The sequence below is a fragment of the Ranitomeya imitator genome, chromosome 3 (genome assembly GCF_032444005.1).
Source record: "Ranitomeya imitator isolate aRanImi1 chromosome 3, aRanImi1.pri, whole genome shotgun sequence".
NCBI lineage: Eukaryota > Metazoa > Chordata > Amphibia > Anura > Dendrobatidae > Ranitomeya > Ranitomeya imitator.
In genome coordinates, this window is record NC_091284.1 from 536,717,280 (window position 1) to 536,742,771 (window position 25,492).

General features: G+C 44.2%; 1 protein-coding gene across 1 annotated transcript in view; it reads right to left on the reverse strand.

Moving 5' to 3' along the window:
* GABRB3 (gamma-aminobutyric acid type A receptor subunit beta3) overlaps positions 1–25,492 on the reverse strand; it is a 474,798-nt gene that overhangs the window by 369,777 nt on the left and 79,529 nt on the right. The gene's annotated exons all lie outside the window — the stretch shown is intronic.

Here is a 25,492-nt window from a genome sequence, read left to right on the forward strand (position 1 = left end):
GAGTGGCGACATTGGCTTGAGGAAGCTAAGCACTGCGTTGTGGTCTTAACTGATCATAAGAATCTGGTTTACCTCGAGTCGGCCAAGAAGCTGAATCCTAGACAGGCTCGATGGTCTCTGTTTTTCTCCCGTTTTGATTTTGTGGTCTCGTATCTTCCGGGATCTAAGAATGTTAAGGCTGATGCCCTCTCTAGGAGTTTTTCGCCTGATTCTCCTGGAGTCCTTGAGCCGGTTGGCATTCTTAGGGAAGGGGTGATTCTTTCTGCCATCTCCCCTGATTTGCGGCGGGTGCTTCGGGAATTTCAGGCTGATAGGCCTGACCGCTGTCTTGTGGGGAAGCTGTTTGTTCCTGATAGATGGACGAGTAAGGTGATTTCTGAGGTTCATTGTTCAGTGTTGGCTGGCCACCCTGGGATTTTTGGTACCAGAGATTTGGTTGCTAGGTCCTTTTGGTGGCCTTCCTTGTCGCACGATGTCCGTGCTTTTGTGCAGTCCTGTGGGACTTGCGCCCGAGCCAAGCCTTGCTGTTCCCGCGCTAGTGGGTTGCTTTTGCCTTTGCCGGTCCCTGAGAGGCCCTGGACACATATGTCCATGGATTTTATTTCGGATCTTCCTGTTTCCCAGAAGATGTCTGTTATCTGGGTTGTTTGTGACCGGTTCTCTAAAATGGTCCATCTGGTACCTTTGCCTAAGTTGCCTTCCTCCTCAGATCTGGTTCCATTGTTTTTTCAGCATGTGGTTCGTTTGCATGGCATTCCGGAGAATATTGTGTCTGACAGAGCTTCTCAGTTTATCTCTAGATTTTGGCGGGCCTTTTGTGCTAGGATGGGCATTGATTTGTCTATTTCTTCAGCGTTTCATCCTCAGACTAATGGCCAAACTGAGCAAACTAATCACCAAGACACCAAGGAGAGCAGACGTGTCTGTCTGCTCTCTGCTGGATGAGGACAATAAGGCGCTGTGCTAGTGGCAGCCCATTGCAGCAGCAATAGTTTTGTTTTGTTTTATTTTGTTTTGTTTTATTTTACTTTATTTTATTTTGGAATTATTTTTGTTATGTGTGAACCTTTTTCTTTTTGAACCTGTTTTTTTGGTACTCCCAAGGAATTTTCTTTTCCCCAGTACCTTCTCCTTCTGAACTTGGATCCGCTGGAATGATTCCCTTGGATTTATGCTGAACCCTTGGATTTATGCTGAACCCTTGGATTTCCCCTTGGCTGGTTGCTTCTGAACCTGGGATCCTCTGATTTGTTTCCCCTGGATGCATACTGCTACCCACAGCTTTCTGGATGTATGCTTCTGATCCTTGGCTCCCCTGAAAGGTTTCCCTTGGATGTTTGCTGCTACCCGCAGCTATCTGGATTTACAGTGCATTTGTGATCACCTTGCAGCCTAGGACTGGTATTATACGCACCTACTGACAGGCGGCCACTACCTGTCTGCGAATTGGCACAGCTATGTCTGGAGGCGTGCACTGTATGCCTCCCTGCACGGACAGGCTTAGTGCGGCTAACATGGGCAAGGTTTTGATTGATGTCCCTAAGTCTGTTCATAAACGTGTTGCTTACTCAAGGGGCCGACTTCTGGAGCTGCGCAGGCTAATGCCTTCTCCTGCAGTGGGTAGACCACATGTCCCGTGTGAGGTAAGGCGACCCTACAGAGGCTGCAGAGCGGGCAAAAAACTTAAGGCAAGGCGAAGATGGTTTAAACCTGTAGTTCCGTCCATCATCATGGGGAATGTTGACTCACTGGGTAATAAGTCGGATGAACTGCTGGCATTAATACGGACCCAGAGGGAATACAAGGAATGCAGTTTGATGTGTTTTACTGAAACATGGTTACGTGGCGAGATCCCGGACTCAAGTGTCTCAGTACCAGGATTTCACATGGTCCGGGCGGAGAGAGACACTATGAAGAGCGGCAAAAAAAAGGGCGGTGGAGTTATACTCTACATAAACAATGGTTGGTGCAACCAGGGGCATGTGACAGTAAGGGAGCGCCATTGTTGTCCGAACATTGAACTGCTAGCTGTTGGCCTCAGACCTTACTATATTCCTAGAGAATTCTCGCTTGTTATTGCAATAGTGTTGTACATACCACCAACTGCAAACCATGAGGCTGCAGGTGAAGTGCTGTCAGGAGTCATTGCTTGGCTCCAGCTGAAACACCCAAACTCGCTTACTGTAATCTCTGGGGATTTTAACCGGGCTAAAATTTCTACTGCCTTACCTAAATTCTATCAATTTGTTAAATGTACAACACGTGACAATATTACTTTAGACTTACTCTATGCGAATGTCAAGAATGCCTATTCATCGTCTACCCTGCCGCCCTTGGGGAAGTCTGATCACAATCTTATACTATTGTCACCAGTCTACCAACCTGTTGTTAGAAAACAGCCTGCTACCATTAAATCAGTTAGAATGTGGAGTCCAGCAAATGAACAGGCTTTGCAGGATTGCTTTCATCTTACAGACTGGGATGTGTTGCTTGGGACAATGGACGAGTATACAAATGTTAATGAAGTGGTTGGTAGAGTGACTGACTACATTAACTTCTGCACTGATATGTTGGTGCCGACTAAAAAGATTAGGTGTTTTGCAAACAACAAGCCATGGATAACAAAGGAATTGAAGCATTTGCTCAACAGGAAGAAAAAGGCATTTAAACTAGGTGACAAAGAGGAAATTAAAATGATACAGCATGAATTGAAGCATAAAATAAAGGAGGCCCAGGAAGCCTTCAGAATTAAACTTGAAAAGAAACTGTCCCACAATAATACCAGGGCGGTTTGGTCAGGAATGAAATTACTGACTGGGCTTAAGCTGAGGCCTGAAAATCATGGTGGAAATCTAGACAAGGCTAATGAGATGAATGAGTATTTCAACAGGTTTAGCAGTACATGTGCACTGCCAACTGATAGTGGATGGGAATTGGGTGCAAATTCTGCAACATCGATATTGAAGGATGAGCAGACTAAATTTAGAGTATCCGAAAATGATGTGAGGAGGCAGTTTAAGTCACTTAACATTGGTAAAGCTGCAGGACCTGATGGACTCAGCTCACGTATCCTTAAAGTTTGTGCAGACCAGCTGTGTACTGTCTTTACACGCCTATTTAATGGAAGTATACAAACACAGAGGGTACCTGTGTTATGGAAAACTTCCTGTCTGGTGCCAGTACCCAAGACTTCTTCTCCTGCAACCCTAAATGACTATCGTCCTGTAGCCTTAACATCTCACGCTATGAAGGCCTTGGAAAGATTAGTGCTTGCTCACTTAAGACCAAGGGTCAATGCTTTTATCGATCCCCTTCAGTTTGCCTACCGACATAGATTGGGGATGGATGATGCTATTCTTTCTCTGTTACATAGGGTACATTCATTTCTGGAGACTGACGGTACCATGGTGCGAGCGATGTTCTTCGATTTCTCGAGTGCATTTAACTCCCTGCAGCCACTTTTACTACACAAAAAGATGACTGATATGAAGGTTGAGGTGAGGAGGGGATGAGAAATTGGATAACTGACTACCTATCAGATCGGCCACAGTTTGTACAGATGGGAGCAGTGGTGTCAAGCAGATTACTGAGCAGTGTAGGTGCCCCCCAGGGAACGGTGCTTGCGCCCTTTCTATTCACACTGTATACTTCAGACTTTCAGTATAAATCTGAACTTTGCCACCTTCAAAAATTTTCGGATGACTCTGTGGTTGTGGGATGCATTAGGGGAGATCAGGGGGATGAGGAATACAGAAGGGTGGTGTCGAATTTCGTGGATTGGTGCAATGGTAACTATCTACAACTAAATGTTAAGAAAACTAAGGAGTTGGTGGCCAACTATAGCAGGATTAAGTTGGAATGCTTACCGATCACTATTGCTGGTCAGGAGGTAGAGCAGGTGGAGAGTTACAAATATTTGGGGGTCCATTTGGATAGCAAACTGGACTGGAGATGCCACTCAGAGTTTGTCTACAAGAAGGGGATGAGCAGATTGTATTTCCTAAGGAAACTGAGGTCTTTTAATGTGTGTAGCAAAATGTTAGAAATGTTCTACCAATCTGTAGTGGCAAGTGCCATCTTTTTTGCAATCACGTGCTGGGGTAGTAGTGTGCGGGCCTCTGATGCTAATAAGCTGAATAAGATTATCAAAAAGGCAAGTTCTGCTGTGGGCTGCAAGCTGGACTCTTTTGGGGAGGTAGTGGAGAGAAGAACTCTGAAAAAGTGTATGGCAATTATGAACAATAATGCACATCCATTATATGAGCTATTCATGAGACAGAAGAGCACCTTCAGTAACCGGCTAATACTTCTGAGGTGTAAGAAGGAAAAATATAGGAAATCGTTTGTGCCAACTGCCATGGGAATGTACAATAATAACATTAGGGTTAAACCACCAAGGTGAATGTCTACTTATTTCTCTACATTTCAGTTCACTTGTTGTGTATGTCCTATTCTAATGTATAATGTATAATGTTCTTCTGTCAACTCCACTGTCATGTCAACTATGTAATTCCTTTATGATTTTTATGATTTAAGAAGTGCTGCTGTGATACTATAATTTCCCACGGGATCAATAAAGTGTATCGTATCGTATCATACCTTGGAGACCTATTTGAGATGCTTTGTGTCTGCTGATCAGGATGATTGGGTGTCTTTCTTGCCGTTGGCTGAGTTTGCCCTTAATAATCGGGCTAGTTCGGCTACTTTGGTTTCACCTTTCTTTTGTAATTTTGGTTTTCATCCTCGCTTTTCTTCAGGGCAGGTTGAGCCTTCTGGACAGGCTGCAGCAGATTTGGACTCATGTGGTGGACAATTTGACGTTGTCTCAGGAAAGGGCTCAACGTTTTGCTAACTGCCGTCGGTGTGTTGGTTCCCGGCTTCGTGTGGGGGATTTGGTTTGGTTGTCTTCTCGTCATGTTCCTATGAAGGTTTCGTCCCCTAAGTTTAAGACTCGGTTTATTGGTCCTTATAAAATTTCTGAAATTATTAATCCGGTGTCTTTTCGTTTGGCTCTTCTAGCCTCTTTTGCCATTCATAATGTTTTCCATAGATCTTTGTTGCGGAGATATGTGGTACCCGTTGTTCCCTCGGTTGACCCTCCTGCCCCGGTGTTGGTTGAGGGAGAGTTGGAATATGAGGTTGAGAAGATTTGGGATTCTCGTTTTTTGAGGAGGAGGCTTCAGTATCTTGTCAAGTGGAAGGGTTATGGTCAGGAGGATAATTCTTGGGTTGTTGCCTCCAATGTCCATGCCACCAATTTGGTTTGTGTTTTTCACTTGGCTCGTTCTGATCGGCCTGGGGGCTCTGGTGAGGGTTCGGTGACCCCTCCTCAAGGGGGGGGTACTGTTGTGAATTCCTCTCTTGGGCTCCCTCCGGTGGTTGTAAGTGGCACTTTTGTGAGTTCTGCTCTTGGGCTCCCTCTTGTGGTTTCAAGTGGTATGGCTGCTCCTCGGAGTTAGTTGTCTCCAGCTGCTCCCACTGATCGTCTGTTCTGCTCGGCTATTTATGCCTAGCTCTGTCCTTCAGCCAGTGCCACTTGTAAATGGTTCCTGGTTGGATTCACATCTCTTTGGAGTTCCCTGTTATCCTGACCAGTTCAGCAAAGCTAAGTTTTTGCTTGCTCTTTTTTGTTCACAGATTGTGGACTTATCCGTTCTGTGCTTCTATGTTTATCCAGCGTTATCAGTATGAATTAATTCTGTCTTGCTGGAAGCTCTGGGAAGCAGATTTACCCTCCACACCTTTAGTCAGGTGTGGAGATTTTTAGTAAACTCTGCGTGGATTTTTGTAGTGTTTTATACTGACCGCACAGTATTCCATCCTGTCCTATCTATCAAGTTAGACTGGCCTCCTGTGCTCATCCTGGTTTCATTCTGTGTATGTCTTTTCCCTCTCCACTCACATTCATTATTTGTGGGGGGCTAATCTATCCTTTGGGGATTTTCTCTGAGGCAAGATAGTTTTCCTGCTTCTATCTTTAGGGGTAGTTAGCTCTTAGGTGGTGACGAGGTGCCTAGGGAGAGTTAGGAGCATCCCACGGCTACTTCTAGAGTTGTGTTGAGCTTAGGGACTGCGGTCAGTACAGTTACCACTTCCTTCAGAGCTCGTTCCATGTTGCTCCTAAACCACCGCATCATAACAGTGATCACTGTATTACCTGTACACTATACACAGAGCTCCTGTGTATAATGTCACCCTTGATCACTGTATTACCTGTACACTATATACAGAGCTCCTGTGTATAATGTCACCAGTGCTCGCTGTATTACCTGTACACAGACACTGTATACTAAGAACAGATCTCCTGTGTATAATGGCACTTATGGTGATAATAGTATTGTTTTTTATTACTGATCAGTATTTTAGCATTCAGTCACTATGTGGTGGTAATATGTTGACTTGCCATACTGAGGCAGTATTTCTTCCTTGTATGTGCTGTTCTGTCCATTCCAATAAGGACAGTGTGGCTCGTATTATGCATTTAAGTTTAGTACTTTAATGTTTGTTTTGCTGTGTTATAGCACCATCTAGTGGTGGTTAAATTTATAATCCGTGTCTTAGTTACAATTAGAGTGTTGCATTGTGGGATTGTACCAAGGTATGCTGGGAGAGGGAAACTCCATTATTTTCTGTGTACTTCCTGGGACACACGTGCTCATGTGCTGTTCAGGAACCATCTCATTTACTTGCCATCCTGGTTAAGTTTATCCGGTAAGATTATTACCTCTGTTCTTGTAATATAGTGTTGTACAGAATATGATTTACTGTATGGCAGTCAGTACAAAGGAAATGTATTATCAGAGACTTACTGTATGTAGTTATATGCACAAGTTGCATCATACTGTATACTTTCTCTGTTAGTTGTAAAGTGTCAGCTGTGCCATTATTTGGCCCAATACTTATTTATGTCATTTGTATTCTTATAGTTTTACCGCATTTGCAATACCTGTTTACCAATAAACAAGTTAGACTACAGAGAACAGTCTGCTTATTTGGAGGACAGAAGTGGATTATGCTGTATGTTGGATCACACACCCTATCAACGTGTATGAAGACAGAACATGTGCTATTATTTGGTCACTATGTGGTAGTAATATGTGGTCTGGTCATGATGTGGTGGTATTTGTTCCTTGTATGTGGTATTATTGGTCATCATGTGGTGGTAATATGTGGTCTGGACATGGTGTGGCAGTATTTGCTACTTGTATGTGATATTATTTGGTTACTGTGGTGGTAATATGTGGTCTGGTCATGGTGCGGTGGTATTTGTCCCCTGTTTGTGATATTATTGGTCATTTTAAAAATGGAAAAATACAAATATACCTAAATTGTATTGAATATTTTAACAAATGATTAAAAAGATAGAGTAGAATAGGGCACGGCTGTTATGATCTGGTGGCCTAGGAGCAGCATGAGACGTACTCTGGAGAAGGTGGTCCCTGTACTGACCGCAAACCCTGAACCTAGCAGCGCAACTAGAAGTAGCCGTGGGGGGTACCTAACACTCCCTAGACCCCTCGACACAGCCTAAGAACTAACTACCCCTAAAGACAGAAACAGGAAACCTATCTTGCCTCAGAGAAAATCCCCAAAGGATAGACAGCCCCCACAAAAATTGACTGTGAGAGGAGAGGGAAATAACATACGCAGACATGAAATCAGGATTTAGCATAGGAGGCCATACTAGCTAAAAAGAAAGAATAGGACAGAGTACTATGCGGTCAGTATTAAAACACTAGAAAATATCCACCACAGAAAATACAAATCACCACATCTGACTAAAGACATGGAGGGTATATCTGCATCTCCAGAGACACAGCTAGGTTGCAAAAAATCCTTCACTGACAAAGCTGGACTAGACCAAACATGAAAATGCACAGAACTATAAGGTTCACAGCAGGTGGACAGAAAAAACAAAGCCAGAACATATCTTTGTTGAAATGAACAGCAGAACAGAAGAGACCAGGTATGGATGTGAATCCTCCAAAACCAATGGACAACTGGCACTGACTAAAGGATAAAGCAGGACTAGATAGCCCAGCCCAAATTGCAAAAAATAGAAACACCTGATAAATGCTGCGATCCAACTACCGCAGCACTACCACTCATAACCACCGGAGGGAGCCCAAGAGCAGAATTCACAACAGTACCCCCCTCTTGAGGAGTGGTCACTGAACCCTCACCAGAACCCCCAGGCCGATCAGGACGAGCCAAATGAAAGGCACAAACCAAATCGTCAGCATGAACATCGGAGGCAACAACCCAAGAATTATCCTCCTGGCCATAACCCTTCCATTTGACCAGATACTGAAGCTTCCGCCTCGAAAAACGAGAATCCAAAATCTTCTCAACCACATACTCCAACTCCCCATCAATCAACACCGGGGCCGGAGGATCAACAGAGGGAACGGGCACCACATACTTCCGCAACAAAGATCTATGGAAAACATTATGGATGGAAAAAGAGGCTGGAAGGGCCAAACGAAAAGACACTGCATTGATAATCTCAGAAATCCTATAAGGACCAATAAACCGAGGCTTGAACTTAGGGGAAGAAACCTTCATAGGAACATGACGGGAATACAACCAGACCAAATCCCCAACCAGAAGCCGGGAACCAACACACCGACGACGGTAAGCAAAACGCTGAGCCTTCTCCTGAGACAACACCAAATTGTCCACCACATGAGCCCAAATCCGCTGCAGCCTGTCAACCACAGAATCCACACCAGGACAATCAGAAGGCTCAACCTGCCCTGAAGAAAAACGAGGATGAAAACCAAAATTACAAAAAAAAAGGCAAAACCAAGGTAGCAGAACAAGCCCGATTTTTAAGGGCAAACTCGGCCAATGGCAAGAAAGCCACCCAATCATCCTGATCAGCAGACACAAAGCATCTCAAATAAGTTTCCAAAGTCTGATTAGTTCGCTCGGTTTGGCCATTAGTCTGAGGATGAAATGCGGAAGAAAAAGACAAATCAATGCCCAGCCTAGCACAAAAGGCCCGCCAAAACTTAGAAACAAACTGGGAACCTCTATCGGACACAATATTCTCCGGAATGCCATGCAAACAAACCACATGCTGAAAAAACAACGGAGCCAAATCAGAAGAGGAAGGCAATTTAGGCAAAGGTACCAAATGAACCATCTTAGAAAACCGGTCACAAACCACCCAGATAACAGACATCCTCTGAGAAACCGGAAGCTCTGAAATAAAATCCATAGAAATATGCGTCCAAAGTCTATCAGGGACCGGCAAAGGCAGAAGCAACCCACTAGCGCGGGAACAGCAAGGCTTAGCCCGTGCACAAATCCCACAGGAATGCACAAAAGAACGCACATCCCGCGACAAAGAAGGCCACCAAAAGGACCTACCAACCAAATCTCTGGTACCAAAAATCCCAGGATGGCCAGCCAACACAGAACAATGAACCTCAGAAATCACTTTACTAGTCCATCTATCAGGAACAAACAGTTTCCCCACTGGACAGCGGTCAGGTTTATTAGCCTGAAATTCCTGAGGAACCCGTCATAAATCAGGGGAGATGGCAGAAAGAATCACCCCTTCCTTCAGAATGCCGACCGGCTCAAGAACCCCAGGGGAATCAGGAAAAAAAACTCCTAGAGAGGGCATCCGCCTTAAAGGGAACCTGTCACCCCGTTTTTTGAGATTGAGATATAAATACTGTTAAATAGGGCCTGTGCTGTGCGTTACTATGGTGTATGTAGTGTACCCTGATTCCCCATGTATGCCGAGAAATACATTACCAAAGTCGGCGTTTTCGCCTGTCAATCAGGCTGGTCTGGTCAGGTGGGCGTGTTCACAGCGTTCTTTTCTTCCCCAGGTTTCCGTTGGTGGCGTAGTGGTGTGCGCATGTCCAAGGTCCGGATTCCCTGTGCCCACGTGAAGACACAGCGCGCGATCTGCGCTGTCATTCCTTTCATCGGTGCGGGCGGCCATCTTCCTGGGGCCGCGCGTGCGCAGATGTAGTGCTCTGCTGCACGGGGCTTCAGGAAAATGGCCGCGGGATGCCGCGCGTGCGCAGAAGAGATCGCGGCGGCCATTTTCCCAAAGCCGAGATGCAAACTCGGCTTTGGGAAAATGGCCGCCGCGATCTCTTCTGTGCACGCGCGGCATCCCGCGGCCATTTTACTGAAGCCCCGTGCAGCAGAGCACTACATCTGCGCACGCGCGGCCCCAGGAAGATGGCCGCCCGCACCGATGAAAGGAATGACAGCGCAGATCGCGCGCTGTGTCTTCACGTGGGCACAGGGAATCCGGACCTTGGACATGCGCACACCACTACGCCACCAACGGAAACCTGGGGAAGAAAAGAACGCTGTGAACACGCCCACCTGACCAGACCAGCCTGATTGACAGGCGAAAACGCCGACTTTGGTAATGTATTTCTCGGCATACATGGGGAATCAGGGTACACTACATACACTATAGTAACGCACAGCGCAGGCCCTATTTAACAGTATTTATATCTCAATCTCAAAAAACGGGGTGACAGGTTCCCTTTAACATTCTTAGTACCAGGAATGTACGAAACCACAAAATCAAAACGGGAGAAAAACAGGGACCATCGAGCCTGTCTAGGATTCAGCCGTTTGGCAGACTCGAGGTAAATCAGATTCTTATGATCGGTCAGGACCACAATACGGTGCTTGGCCCCCTCAAGCCAATGTCGCCACTCCTCAAATGCCCACTTCATAGCCAACAACTCCCGATTGCCGACATCATAATTGTGTTCCGCAGGTGAAAACTTCCGAGAAAAGAAGGCACACGGTTTCAACAAGGAACCATCAGAATTCCTCTGAGACAAAACGGCCCCTGCCCCAATCTCAGACGCGTCAACCTCAACCTGAAATGGAAGAGAAACATCCGGCTGACGCAACACAGGGGCAGAAGTAAATCGGCGTTTAAGCTCCTGAAAGGCAGAAACAGCCGCAGAGGACCAATTCGTCACATCAGCGCCTTTCTTCGTCAAATCGGTCAGAGGTTTAACGACACTGGAGAAGTTGGCAATGAAACGACGATAAAAATTAGCAAAGCCCAAGAATTTCTGAAGGCTCTTCACAGATGTGGGCTGAATCCAATCATGAATGGCCTGAACCTTAACCGGATCCATTTCAATAGATGAGGGAGAAAAAATGAAGCCCAAAAAAGAAACCTTCTGCACTCCAAAGAGGCACTTCGACCCCTTCACAAACAAAGCTTTATTACGGAGGATCTGAAATACCATCCTGACCTGTTTCACATGAGACTCCCAATCACCGGAAAAAATCAAAATATCATCCAAATATACAACCATGAATTTATCAAGATAACTCCGAAAGATATCATGCATGAAGGACTGGAACACAGATGGGGCATTAGAGAGTCCGAATGGCATCACAAGGTATTCAAAATGGCCTTCGGGCATATTAAATGCAGTTTTCCATTCGTCACCCTGTTTAATACGAATAAGATTATATGCCCCTCGAAGGCCAATCTTAGTAAACCAGCTAGCCCTCTTAATCCAAGCAAACAAATCAGTAAGCAAAGGCAAAGGGTATTGAAATTTGACCGTGATCTTATTCAAGAGGCGATAATCAATACAGGGTCTCAAGGAGCCATCCTTCTTGGCAACAAAAAAAAAACCTGCTCCCAATGGTGAAGAAGATGGCCGAATATGCCCCTTCTCCAAAGACTCCTTAATATAGCTCCGCATGGCGGCATGTTCTGGCACAGACAGGTTGAAAAGTCGACCCTTAGGGAACTTACAACCTGGAATCAAGTCAATAGCGCAATCATAGTCCCTATGTGGTGGAAGGGAACTGGATTTGGGCTCATCGAATACATCCTGGAAATCTGACAAAAACTCAGGAATTTCAGAAGAGGGGGAAGAGGAAATTGACATCAAAGGAACATGACCATGAACCCCCTGACAACCCCACCTAGTCACAGACATAGATTTCCAATCTAACACCGGATTATGTAGCTGTAACCATGGAAAACCCAGCACAATATCATCATGCAAATTATGCAACACCAGAAAACGACAATCTTCCTGATGGGCTGGCGCCATGCGCATGGTCAGCTCTGTCCAAAACTGAGGTATATTTTTAGCCAACGGTGTAGCATCAATGCCCCTTAAAGGAATAGGGTTCTGCAAAGGCTGCAAGGGAAAACCACAACGTCTGGCAAATTCTAAGTCCATTAAATTCAGAGCGGCGCCTGAATCCACAAATGCCATGACAGAAAATGACGATAATGAGCAGATCAAGGTCACAGATAACAGAAATTTAGGTTGTACAGTACTGATGGTAACAGAACTAGCGATTCTCTTAGTACGCTTAGGGTAATCAGAAATAACATGAGCAGAATCGCCGCAGTAAAAACACAACCTATTCTGACACCTAAATCCTTGTCGTTCAGCTCTAAACAAAATCCTATCACACTGCATAGACTCAGGGCTCCGCACGGAGGACAACGCCACAGTGTGCACAAATCTGCGCTCGCGCAAGCGCCGATCAATCTGAATGGCCAGAGACATAGAATCACTCAGACCAGCAGGCGTGGGGAACCCCACCATAACATCTTTAACGGATTCAGAAAGACCCTTTCTGAAAATTGCCGCCAAGGCATCCTCATTCCATTTAGTCAGTACAGACCATTTTCTAAATTTCTGGCAATACGATTCTGCCGCTTCTTGACCCTGACACAGGGCCAACAAGATCTTCTCAGCTTGATCCACAGAATTAGGCTCATCATACAATAACCCCAATGCTTGAAAGAAAGAATCAACATTAAGCAAAACAGGATTGCCAGATTCCAGGGAAAATGCCCAATCCTGTGGGTCACCACACAGCAGGGATATGATGATTCTAACCTGCTGAATGGGGTCACCAGAGGACCGGGGTCTCAATGCAAAAAACAGTTTACAGTTATTTTTGAAACTCAAAAATTTGGATCTGTCACCAAAAAATAAATCAGGAGTAGGAATCTTAGGTTCTAAGGCAGGAGTCTGAATAATATAATCTGAAATACCCTGTACCCTAGCAGCAAGCTGATCCACCCGAGAAACTAACTCCTGAACATCCATGCTATTACTAGGTTCTGTAGCCACCCAGAGATTAAGAGGGAGGAAAAGACAAAACAGGCTAAGGAAAAAAAATGGCTCAAAACCTTTCCCCCCTTCTTCTGAGATGCAATTAACTCATTGTTGGCCAGTTGTACTGTTATGATCTGGTGGCCTAGGAGCAGCATGAGACGTACTCTGGAGAAGGTGGTCCCTGTACTGACCGCAAACCCTGAACCTAGCAGCGCAACTAGAAGTAGCCATGGGGGGTACCTAACACTCCCTAGACCCCTCGACACAGACTAAGAACTAACTACCCCTAAAGACAGAAACAGGAAACCTATCTTGCCTCAGAGAAAATCCCCAAAGGATAGACAGCCCCCCACAAATATTGACTGTGAGAGGAGAGGGAAATAACATACGCAGACATGAAATCAGGATTTAGCATAGGAGGCCATACTAGCTAAAAAGAAAGAATAGGACAGAGTACTATGCGGTCAGTATTAAAACACTAGAAAATATCCACCACAGAAAATACAAATCACCACATCTGACTAAAGACATGGAGGGTATATCTTCATCTCCAGAGACACAGCTAGGCTGCAAAAAATCCTTCACTGACAAAGCTGGACAAGACCAAACATGAAAATGCACAGAACTATAAGGTTCACAGCAGGTGGACAGCAAAAACAAAGCCAGAACATATCTTTGTTGAAATGAACAGCAGAACAGAAGAGACCAGGTATGGATGTGAATCCTCCGGAAACAATGGACAACTGGCACTGACTAAAGGATAAAGCAGGACTAAATAGCCCAGCCCAAATTGCAAAAAATAGAAACACCTGATAAATGCTGCGATCCAACTACCGCAGCACTACCACTCATAACCACCGGAGGGAGCCCAAGAGCAGAATTCACAACACATGGCCAAAAGAGTCTACTTTGTTATGGTGGCAGCTTAAAAAATCTTTTGACTGTGGACAGTTCAAGGGGTGGAGGCGGGGCTGGAGAACAGAGAGGGTTGAAAGGGGGCCCTGAAAATTTTGCCAGTAGGGGGCCCCGAAATTCCCAGTGGCAGCCCTGCATCCTGTGCAAAGAGGAAATGTGCTGCCAGTAACATGATGTTCTGTGTGCTGAACAATGTGGTTGATCTGTCTAAACAGCCAATGAAACAACTGCCAAATGGCCTTCATGTAGACAATGGGCAGTTGCTTAAAAACCGTTAACACTAGTTATGAGCGAACATGCTCGCCACTACTCGTTACTCGCCCACGTATCGGGGTACTCGCCGAGCATTTCCGGGGTAATTTGGCGGTAACTGCAGTCTCCACCCCGTGGGCCCAGGGGGTGGAGACTTTAGAGACCCAATCACGGTGCAGGGATTGTCTGCCAGGCCATGAAACATCGCAGCCATCTTTGTTGTGGTCGTGCAGTGATTGGCTGGGCTGTACAGCATCATCCCGAGTATAAGAGACCAGACGCCACCCTGCTCGCCACATTCTGTTCCTGTTTCAGCGAGAATAGGGAGAGCTGCTGCCGAGATAGGGTCAGAATCGTGGTTTTAGAGTTAGTGTAGGTCTGCAACTCTTACATCCACAACTCCTGAGAAACCAACAGTCCTTTTTAGGGCTAATTCGTGGGTCCCGATATTGTAGCGCTAGGTAGGCAGGGCACAGCATATCCACATCAGTGCAAGGCCTGCAGGCACTGTATGTATGTCCATTGGTCCCACTGCATCCTTCCCAAAGCTCCATAACTGCCTGCTGCTGCAGCTTGTTTACTGTCTAAATACTTTTTTTTCCCTACAAACTCCCCCCCCAAAAAAAAAAATTACAGTCTGTTCTTTCAGACTGAGGCCTGTTGAAAAGTGATAGTTTGTCAGGCATATGTACCATAGTTGTGTGTGCTACCCTTGTGCCTCTTTTTTTTTGGTGTTTTAAATTCACAGAAAAAGGCCTCATATATCTGCGTGCTCCAAGTTTGGTCATTGGGGGCCAGTGTACTTATTTTTTGGCTGTGTGATACTCAAATTATATACAGCGCTATTTAGCATGAAAAAAATTGAAAGGCCACAGATTTACCAGTGTGGTATTTCCGTTACAGCCGTCATAAATCTGTGCTCTAAGTTTGGGCATTGGAGGCCGGTGTACTTATTTTTTGGCTGTGTGAAACTCAAATTCTATACAGCCCTATTTCGCATAAATTAACTTTAAAAAAAATAATAATAATTGAATACAGTCTGTTAGGTCAGGCTGAGGCCTGCCTGATGTTTGGGTTTGAGAAATCGTAGATTTTCAGGCATACTGATCACATATTATTTCGCTACTAATAAAGACATTTGTGTTGAGCATTTGAAATATTGCAGTAGTCCATTATTAAAATGGTTAAGGCAAGGGGCAAGGGATGGGGAAGTGGACATGATGCTGATGGTGCATCCAGAGGATGAGGCCGTGGGCAAGGTGAAAGTGGGCAACAACAAAGACTCACATCTTCTCGCTCGACCTTCCTGTCCCAGTTTCTGGGGGACCGCAGCACACCACCATTGAAGCCAGAGCAGTGTGGAACAGTTGTTTGTTCTATAGCGGATAATGATTCCAGTCACTTAGCCACCACCACCTTGTCTTCCACACGGTCAAGTCTGAGTAACCGTGAGTGTGGCCAGGATATTCCCCACCCTGATCCTCCTTCCTCCCACCATGCCGAGTTCCCTGAGACAACTGATCCCACACTTGGACTCTCTGAAGAGCTGTTCAGTTTTCCATATCAAGATTCAGAAATCTCTGCCAGTCAACTTGAAGTGGGGAAAGACGAGATCGCATGTAGAGCTGCCCAAAGCTTTGACCAGCCCCGGTCACACAAAGGCGATGATGGGAAAGTGTCATAAGAGGTGGATGATGATGAGACACAATTGCCAGAAAGTCAGGAGGAGGAACAGGGTGCAGATGTGGAAGACGAGGTGGTGGATGACATAGTGACTGACCCAACCTGGCAGGAGGACATGCATAGCAAGGACAGGAGCACAAATGTGGAAGGAGGCATATCACCCCAACAGGCAGGAAGAAGCAGTGTGGTGGCCACAGACAGAAGGCATGCATCTGTTCCCTGTAACACCAGCATGAGTGAAGTTGCCATTCCACCTGTGAGATCTTCCCGAGCCTGGCTATTTTTAAAGACTCTGCCGATAACGCCAAACAGGCCATTTGCAGCACCTGCCATGCCCACATCAGCAGGGGTAGCAAAACAACCAGCCTGACCACCACCAGCATGATCAGGCACATGCAAGCAAAGCACCTGACTTTGTGGGCCGAAACCCAGGCTCCAGGACCACTGCCTGCAGGTCACAACACTGCTTCTTCCACTGCCTTGCGTAGAAGCCAATCCCCAGTACACCGTGCATGTGAAGATGCCTCTAGCCCTGCACCTGTTGTGGCCCACAGTCAAGCAGCACCATCAGCAAGCACGTCCATGTCCTTGTTCCAGCAAAGCATTCAGTTGTCTATAACCAAGTCTTTGGAAGGCAAGCGGAAATTCCAAGCCAATGCCCCACAGTCCTCAATTCTAATATTTCACTTCTGCTTGCGCTAGAAATGCTGCCTTTTAGGCTTGTTGAGACTGAAGCTTTCTGCAACCTGATGGCGGCGGCCGTCCCAAGGTACTCGGTTGCCAGTTGCCACTATTTCTCCTGGTATGGCGTAACAGCATTACACCAGCATGTGTCCCACAACATTACCCATTCACTCAACAATGCTGTTACCGGGAAAGTCCAGCTAACCACGGACACGTGGACAAGTGCTTGTGGGTAGGGACGGTACATCTCAATGATAGCACACTGGGTTAACATAGTGGAAGCCGGGACCCAGTCGGACCTTGGGATAGAACTAGGCTTGAGCGAAACGGGTCGTTCATTTTCAAAAGTCACCGACTTTTGGCAAAGTCGGGTTTCATGAAACCCGATCCGACCCCTGTGCGGGGTCGGCCATGCGGTACGCGACTTTCGCGCCAAAGTCGCGTTTCAATGACGCGAAAAGCGCCATTTCTCAGCCAATGAAGGTAAACACAGAGTGTGGGCAGCGTGATGACATAGGTCCTGGTCCCCACCATCTTAGAGAAGGGCATTGCAGTGATTGGCTTGCTGTCCGCGGCGTCACAGGGGCTATAAAGGGGCGTTCCCGCCGACCGCCATGTTACTGCTGCTGATCTGAGCTTAGGGAGAGGTTGCTGCCGCTTCGTCAGAAGCAGGGATAGCGTTAGGCAGGGTCCATTAACCACCAAACCGCTTGTGCTGTAGTGATTTCCACTGCCCAACACCACCTTCGGTGTGCAGGGATAGTGGAAGCTACATTTTTTTTTTTTCCTCAGCGCTGTAGCTCATTGGGCTGCCCTAGAAGGCTCCCTGATAGCTGCATTGCTGTGTGTACGCCGCTGTGCAAACCAACTGCTTTTTTCAAAGCACAAATCCTCTTGTTCCTTCCTTTCTGCACAGCTATCTTGTTTGTTTGTCCACACTTTTTATTTAATTTGTGCATCAGTCCACTCCTTATTGCTGCCTGCCATACCTGGCTGAGATTACTGCAGGGAGATAGTAATTGAAGGACAGTTCCTTTTTTTTTTTTTTTTTGTGGGAGATTAAGATTGGCATTTCTGCTAGAGTGCCATCCCTGTCTGTGTCATCTCTCACTCAGTGGGCCATAGAAAGCCTATTTATTTTTTTGCTTGATTTGGGTTCTAAAATCTACCTGAAAAAATCACTACATCAATCAGTGGGAGAAAAATATTGGCCTCAGGGCTTGTGTGCCACTCCTTACTCCTGTGTGTGCCATCTCTCACTCAGTGGGCCATAGAAAGCCTATTTATTTTTTTGCTTGATTTGGGTTCCAAAATCTACCTGAAAAAATCACAACATCAATCAGTGGGAGAAAAATATTGGCCTCAGGGCTTGTGTGCCACTCCTGACTCCTGTGTGTGCCATCTCTCACTCAGTGGGCCATAGAAAGCCTATTAATTTTTTTGCTTGATTTGGGTTCTAAATTCTACCTGAAAAAATCAATAAATCAATCAGTGGGAGATTAATATTGGCCTTTGGGCTTGTGTGCCAGTCCTAAGCGTGCCATCTCTCTCTCTCAGATAGTGGGCCATAGAAAGCCTATTTATTATTTTTTTTATTGGGTTTATAAATTTTCCCTGGAAAAAAAAAAAAAGTGGGAGATTAATATTGGCCTCTGGGCTTGTGTGCCAGTCCTGAGCGTGCCATCTCTCTCACAAATAGTGGGCCATAGAAAGCCTATTTATTTTTTGGGTTGATTTGGGTTCTAAATTCTACCTGAAAAAATCAATAAATCAATCAGTGGGAGATAAATATTGGCCTCTGGGCTTGTGTGCCACTCCTGACTCCTGTGTGCATCATCTCTCACTCAGTGGGCCCTAGAAAGCCTATTTTTTGTTTTATTTGTTTTCTAAATTCTCCCTGAAAAAATCATTTTATTTTATTTGGTTTCTAAATTATTCCTGAAAAAATCATTTTTTTTGTTTTTTTTTTTTCTAAAGTCTCCCTGAAAAAAAAAAAAAATCAAATCAGTGGGATATTAATATTGCCCTTTCTGCTTGTGTGCCAGTCTTGACTCCTGGGTGTGCCATCTCTCTCTCTCCAATTGTGGGCCATAGAAAGCCTATTAATTTTTTTGCTTGATTTGGGTTCCAAAATCTACCTGAAAAAATCACTAAATCAATCAGTGGGAGATAAATATTGGCCTCTGGGCTTGTGTGCCACTCCTGACTCCTGTGTGCGTCCTCTCTCACTCAGTGGGCCCTAGAAAGCCTATTTTTTGTTTTATTTGTTTTCTAAATTCTCCCTGAAAAAATCATTTTATTTTATTTGGTTTCTAAATTCTTCCTGAAAAAAATCATTTTTTTGTATTTTTTTTTTCTAAAGTCTCCCTGAAAAAAAAAAAAAAATCAAATCAGTTGGAGATTAATATTGCCCTTTCTGCTTGTGTGCCAGTCTTGACTCCTGGGTGTGCCATCTCTCTCTCTCTCTCTCCAATTGTGGGCCATAGAAAGCCTATTTATTTTTTTGCTTGATTTGGGTTCCAAAATCTACCTGAAAAAATCACTAAATCAATCAGTGGGAGATAAATATTGGCCTCTGGGCTTGTGTGCCACTCCTGACTCCTGTGTGCGTCATCTCTCACTCAGTGGGCCCTAGAAAGCCTATTTTTTGTTATATTTGTTTTCCAAATTCTCCCTGAAAAAATAATTTTATTTTATTTGGTTTCTAAATTATTCCTGAAAAAATCATTTTTTTTGTATTTTTTTTTTCTAAAGTCTCCCTGAAAAAAAAAAAAAAATCAAATCAGTGGGAGATTAATATTGCCCTTTCTGCTTGTGTGCCAGTCTTGACTCCTGGATGTGCCATCTCTCTCTCTCCAATTGTGGGCCATAGAAAGCCTATTAATTTTTTTGCTTGATTTGGGTTCCAAAATCTACCTGAAAAAATCACTAAATCAATCAGTGGGAGATAAATATTGGCCTCTGGGCTTGTGTTCCACTCCTGACTCCTGTGTGCGTCATCTCTCACTCAGTGGGCCCTAGAAAGCCTATTTTTTGTTTTATTTGTTTTCTAAATTCTCCCTGAAAAAATCATTTTATTTTATTTGGTTTCTAAATTATTCCTGAAAAAATCATTTTTTTTGTATTTTTTTTTTCTAAAGTCTCCCTGAAAAAAAAAAAAAAATCAAATCAGTGGGAGATTTATATTGCCCTTTCTGCTTGTGTGCCAGTCTTGACTCCTGGGTGTGCCTTCTCTCTCTCTCCAATTGTGGGCCATAGAAAGCCTATTAATTTTTTGGCTTGATTTGGGTTCCAAAATCTACCTGAAAAAATCACTAAATCAATCAGTGGGAGATAAATATTGGCCTCTGAGCTTGTGTGCCACTCCTGACTCCTGTGTGCGTCCTCTCTCACTCAGTGGGCCCTACAAAGCCTAATTTTTTTTTATTTGTTTTCTAAATTCTCCCTGAAACAATCATTTTATTTTATTTTGTTTCTAAATTCTTCCTGAAAAATTCATTTTTTTGTATTTTTTTTTCTAAAGTCTCCCTGAGAAAAAAAAAAAAAAAAAAACAATTGGGAGATTAATATTGCCCTTTCTGCTTGTGTGCCAGTCTTGACTCCGGGGTGTGCCATCTCTCTCTCTCTCTCCAATTGTGGGCCATAGAAAGCCTATTTATTTTTTTGCTTGATTTGGGTTCCAAAATCTACCTGAAAAAATCACTAAATCAATCAGTGGGAGATAAATATTGGCCTCTGGGCTTGTGTGCCACTCCTGACTCCTGTGTGCGTCATCTCTCACTCAGTGGGCCCTAGAAAGCCTATTTTTTGTTATATTTGTTTTCCAAATTCTCCCTGAAAAAATAATTTTATTTTATTTGGTTTCTAAATTATTCCTGAAAAAATCATTTTTTTTGTATTTTTTTTTCTAAAGTCTCCCTGAAAAAAAAAAAAAATCAAATCAGTGGGAGATTAATATTGCCCTTTCTGCTTGTGTGCCAGTCTTGACTCCTGGATGTGCCATCTCTCTCTCTCCAATTAGTAACATAGTAACATAGTAACATAGTTAGTAGGCCGAAAAAAGACATTTGTCCATCCAGTTCAGCCTATATTCCATCATAATAAATACCCAATTGTGGGCCATAGAAAGCCTATTAATTTTTTTGCTTGATTTGGGTTCCAAAATCTACCTGAAAAAATCACTAAATCAATCAGTGGGAGATAAATATTGGCCTCTGGGCTTGTGTGCCACTCCTGACTCCTGTGTGCGTCCTCTCTCACTCAGTGGGCCCTAGAAAGCCTATTTTTTGTTTTATTTGTTTTCTAAATTCTCCCTGAAAAAATCATTTTATTTTATTTGGTTTCCAAATTATTCCTGAAAAAAAAATCATTTTTTTTGTATTTTTTTTTTCTAAAGTCTCCATGAAAAAAAAAAAAAAAATCAAATCAGTGGGAGATTAATATTGCCCTTTCTGCTTGTGTGCCAGTCTTGACTCCTGGGTGTGCCATCTCTCTCTCTCCAATTGTGGGCCACAGAAAGCCTATTAATTTTTTTGCTTGATTTGGGTTCCAAAATCTACCTGAAAAAATCACTAAATCAATCAGTGGGAGATAAATATTGGCCTCTGGGCTTGTGTGCCACTCCTGACTCCTGTGTGCGTCCTCTCTCACTCAGTGGGCCCTAGAAAGCCTATTTTTTGTTTTATTTGTTTTCTAAATTCTCCCTGAAAAAATCATTTTATTTTATTTGGTTTCTAAATTATTCCTGAAAAAAATCATTTTTTTGTATTTTTTTTTTCTAAAGTCTCCCTGAAAAAAAAAAAAAAAATCAAATCAGTTGGAGATTAATATTGCCCTTTCTGCTTGTGTGCCAGTCTTGACTCCTGGGTGTGCCATCTCTCTCTCTCTCTCTCCAATTGTGGGCCATAGAAAGCCTATTTATTTTTTTGCTTGATTTGGGTTCCAAAATCTACCTGAAAAAATCACTAAATCAATCAGTGGGAGATAAATATTGGCCTCTGGGCTTGTGTGCCACTCCTGACTCCTGTGTGCGTCATCTCTCACTCAGTGGGCCCTAGAAAGCCTATTTTTTGTTATATTTGTTTTCCAAATTCTCCCTGAAAAAATAATTTTATTTTATTTGGTTTCTAAATTATTCCTGAAAAAATCATTTTTTTTGTATTTTTTTTTTCTAAAGTCTCCCTGAAAAAAAAAAAAAAATCAAATCAGTGGGAGATTAATATTGCCCTTTCTGCTTGTGTGCCAGTCTTGACTCCTGGATGTGCCATCTCTCTCTCTCCAATTGTGGGCCATAGAAAGCCTATTAATTTATTTGCTTGATTTGGGTTCCAAAATCTACCTGAAAAAATCACTAAATCAATCAGTGGGAGATAAATATTGGCCTCTGAGCTTGTGTGCCACTCCTGACTCCTGTGTGCGTCCTCTCTCACTCAGTGGGCCCTACAAAGCCTAATTTTTTTTTATTTGTTTTCTAAATTCTCCCTGAAACAATCATTTTATTTTATTTTGTTTCTAAATTCTTCCTGAAAAATTCATTTTTTTGTATTTTTTTTTCTAAAGTCTCCCTGAGAAAAAAAAAAAAACAATTGGGAGATTAATATTGCCCTTTCTGCTTGTGTGCCAGTCTTGACTCCGGGGTGTGCCATCTCTCTCTCTCTCTCCAATTGTGGGCCATAGAAAGCCTATTTATTTTTTTTGCTTGATTTGGGTTCCAAAATCTACCTGAAAAAATCACTAAATCAATCAGTGGGAGATAAATATTGGCCTCTGGGCTTGTGTACCACTCCTGACTCCTGTGTGCGTCATCTCTCACTCAGTGGGCCCTAGAAAGCCTATTTTTTGTTTTATTTGTTTTCTAAATTCTCCCTGAAAAAATCATTTTATTTTATTTGGTTTCTAAATTATTCCTGAAAAAATCATTTTTTTTGTATTTTTTTTTTCTAAAGTCTCCCTGAAAAAAAAAAAAAAATCAAATCAGTGGGAGATTAATATTGCCCTTTCTGCTTGTGTGCCAGTCTTGACTCCTGGGTGTGCCATCTCTCTCTCTCCAATTGTGGGCCATAGAAAGCCTATTAATTTTTTGGCTTGATTTGGGTTCCAAAATCTACCTGAAAAAATCACTAAATCAATCAGTGGGAGATAAATATTGGCCTCTGGGCTTGTGTGCCACTCCTGACTCCTGTGTGCGTCCTCTCTCACTCAGTGGGCCCTACAAAGCCTATTTTTTTTTTATTTGTTTTCTAAATTCTCCCTGAAACAATCATTTTATTTTATTTTGTTTCTAAATTCTTCCTGAAAAATTCATTTTTTTGTATTTTTTTTTTCTAAAGTCTCCCTGAAAAAAAAAAAAAATCAAATCAGTGGGAGATTAATATTGCCCTTTCTGCTTGTGTGCCAGTCTTGACTCCTGGGTGTGCCATCTCTCTCTCTCTCTCCAATTGTGGGCTATAGAAAGCCTATTTATTTTTTTGCTTGATTTGGGTTCCAAAATCTACCTGAAAAAATCACTAAATCAATCAGTGGGAGATAAATATTGGCCTCTGGGCTTGTGTACCACTCCTGACTCCTGTGTGCGTCATCTCTCACTCAGTGGGCCCTAGAAAGCCTATTTTTTGTTTTATTTGTTTTCTAAATTCTCCCTGAAAAAATCATTTTATTTTATTTGGTTTCTAAATTATTCCTGAAAAAATCATTTTTTTTGTATTTTTTTTTTCTAAAGTCTCCCTGAAAAAAAAAAAAAAAAATCAGTGGGAGATTAATATTTACATTTGCGCTTCAGTGACAGTCCTGCGTGTGTGGCATCTCTCTCATTTGTTGCCACCAACAATAGAGTGTGTAACATTGTGCCTGATTTTCGTTGTGGTCTCACCCACCTGTAAAGGGGTAGCTAAATCATACTGAAGTTATAGCTCACCGTGTAAGTTGTGTGACAGCAACAAATACCGTTAGTTTGGTAACGTTTTTAAAACAATGAGGAAGTCTGGTGGAAGAGGTCGTGGCCGGGGGCGTTCATTGTCAGCTGGTAATGAGGGTAGTGGTAGTGGTGGAGCATCAGGTGGTCGTGGGAAAAAAAATATTGCACCTAAGTCTGGAGCTGTGGAGCCAGGTTCGTCGTCTGGCTACACAAGGCCTCGAACGCTCCCTTTTCTGGGAGTAGGAAAACCGCTTTTAAAGCCGGAGCAGCAAGAGCAAGTTTTGGCTTATCTTGCTGACTCAGCCTCTAGCTCTTTTGCCTCCTCTCGTGAAACTGGTAAAAGTAAAAGCAGCGCGTCGTTAGTGGATGTTCACGGTCAGGGACAAGTCGCTTCCTTGTCCTCTTCAGCAAAAACAACAACAGAGAAGAATGCAGCAGGCGACACAACGGGTTACTCCATGGAGCTGTTTACACATACCGTCCCTGGCTTAGAAAGTGAAGCAGTTAACAGTCCATGCCCATTACAAGTTGAATCTGACATGGAGTGCACTGATGCACAGCCACAGCCAGACTACTATGCTGGTCCTTTGACTCAGACCACAACATTGCCCTCGCAGGGTGCTGATCAAGAATCAGACCCTGATGAGACTATGTTGCCCCATCACGAACGCTATACCACCGACCGACACGGTGACACAGACGAAGTTGCACACGAGCTACAAGAAGAGGTAATAGATGACCCAGTTCTTGACCCCGATTGGCAGCCATTGGGGGAACAGGGTGCAGGCGGCAGCAGTTCTGAAGCGGAGGAGGAGGGGCCGCAGCAGGCATCAACATCGCAACAGGTTCCATCTGCCGGGCCCGTAACTTGCCCAAAACGCGTGGCAAAGTCAAAACCTGTTGGAGTACAGCGTGGCCATCCGGTTAAAGCTCAGTCTGCAATGCCTGAAAAGGTATCCGATGCTAGAAAGAGTGCAGTCTGGCATTTTTTTAAACAACATCCAATTGATCAGCGCAAAGTCATCTGTCAAAAATGTTCAACTACCTTAAGCAGAGGGCAGAATCTGAAAAGTCTCAATACAAGTTGCATGCATAGACATTTAACCACCTTGCATTTGCAAGCTTGGACTAACTACCAAATGTCCCTTAAGGTTGTAGCACCCTCGGCCAATGAAGCTAGTCATCAACGCAACATCCCTTCCGGCAGTGTAGGGCCACCATTTTCTGCACCACCTGCAGTATCTGTGCAGGTTTCTTTGCCAGGCCAAAGCAGTCAGGGTCAGGGAATCACCAGTTTCGTAGTAGGAAACACTGCATCTAGGGCACCGGCGGCAACAATACCATCTCCCACCGTCTCTCAGTCTGCCATGTCCACCGGCACCCCCGCTAGTTCCACGATCTCCAGCTCTCCAGTCCAGCTCACCCTACATGAGACTATGGTTAGAAAAAGGAAGTACTTAGCCTCGCATCCGCGTACACAGGGTTTGAACGCCCACATAGCTAGACTAATCTCGTTAGAGATGATGCCCTACCGGTTAGTTGAAAGCGAAGCTTTCAAAGCCCTGATGGACTATGCTGTACCACGCTATGAGCTACACAGTCGACACTTTTTTTCCAGAAAAGCCATCCCAGCCCTCCACCAGCATGTTAAAGAGCGCATCGTCCATGCACTCAGGCAATCTGTGAGCACAAAGGTGCACCTGACAACAGATGCATGGACCAGTAGGCATGGCCAGGGACGTTACGTGTCCATCACGGCACACTGGGTAAATGTGGTGGATGCAGGGTCCACAGGGGACAGCAAGTTTGGGACAGTTCTGCCTAGCCCACGGTCTAGGAAACAGTTGGCTATAGCCGTTCGCACCCCCTCCTCCTCCTCCTCGTCCTCCTGCAGAAGCGAGACCTCGTCCACAGACCGCAGTCGCACAACCACTCCATCCGCAGC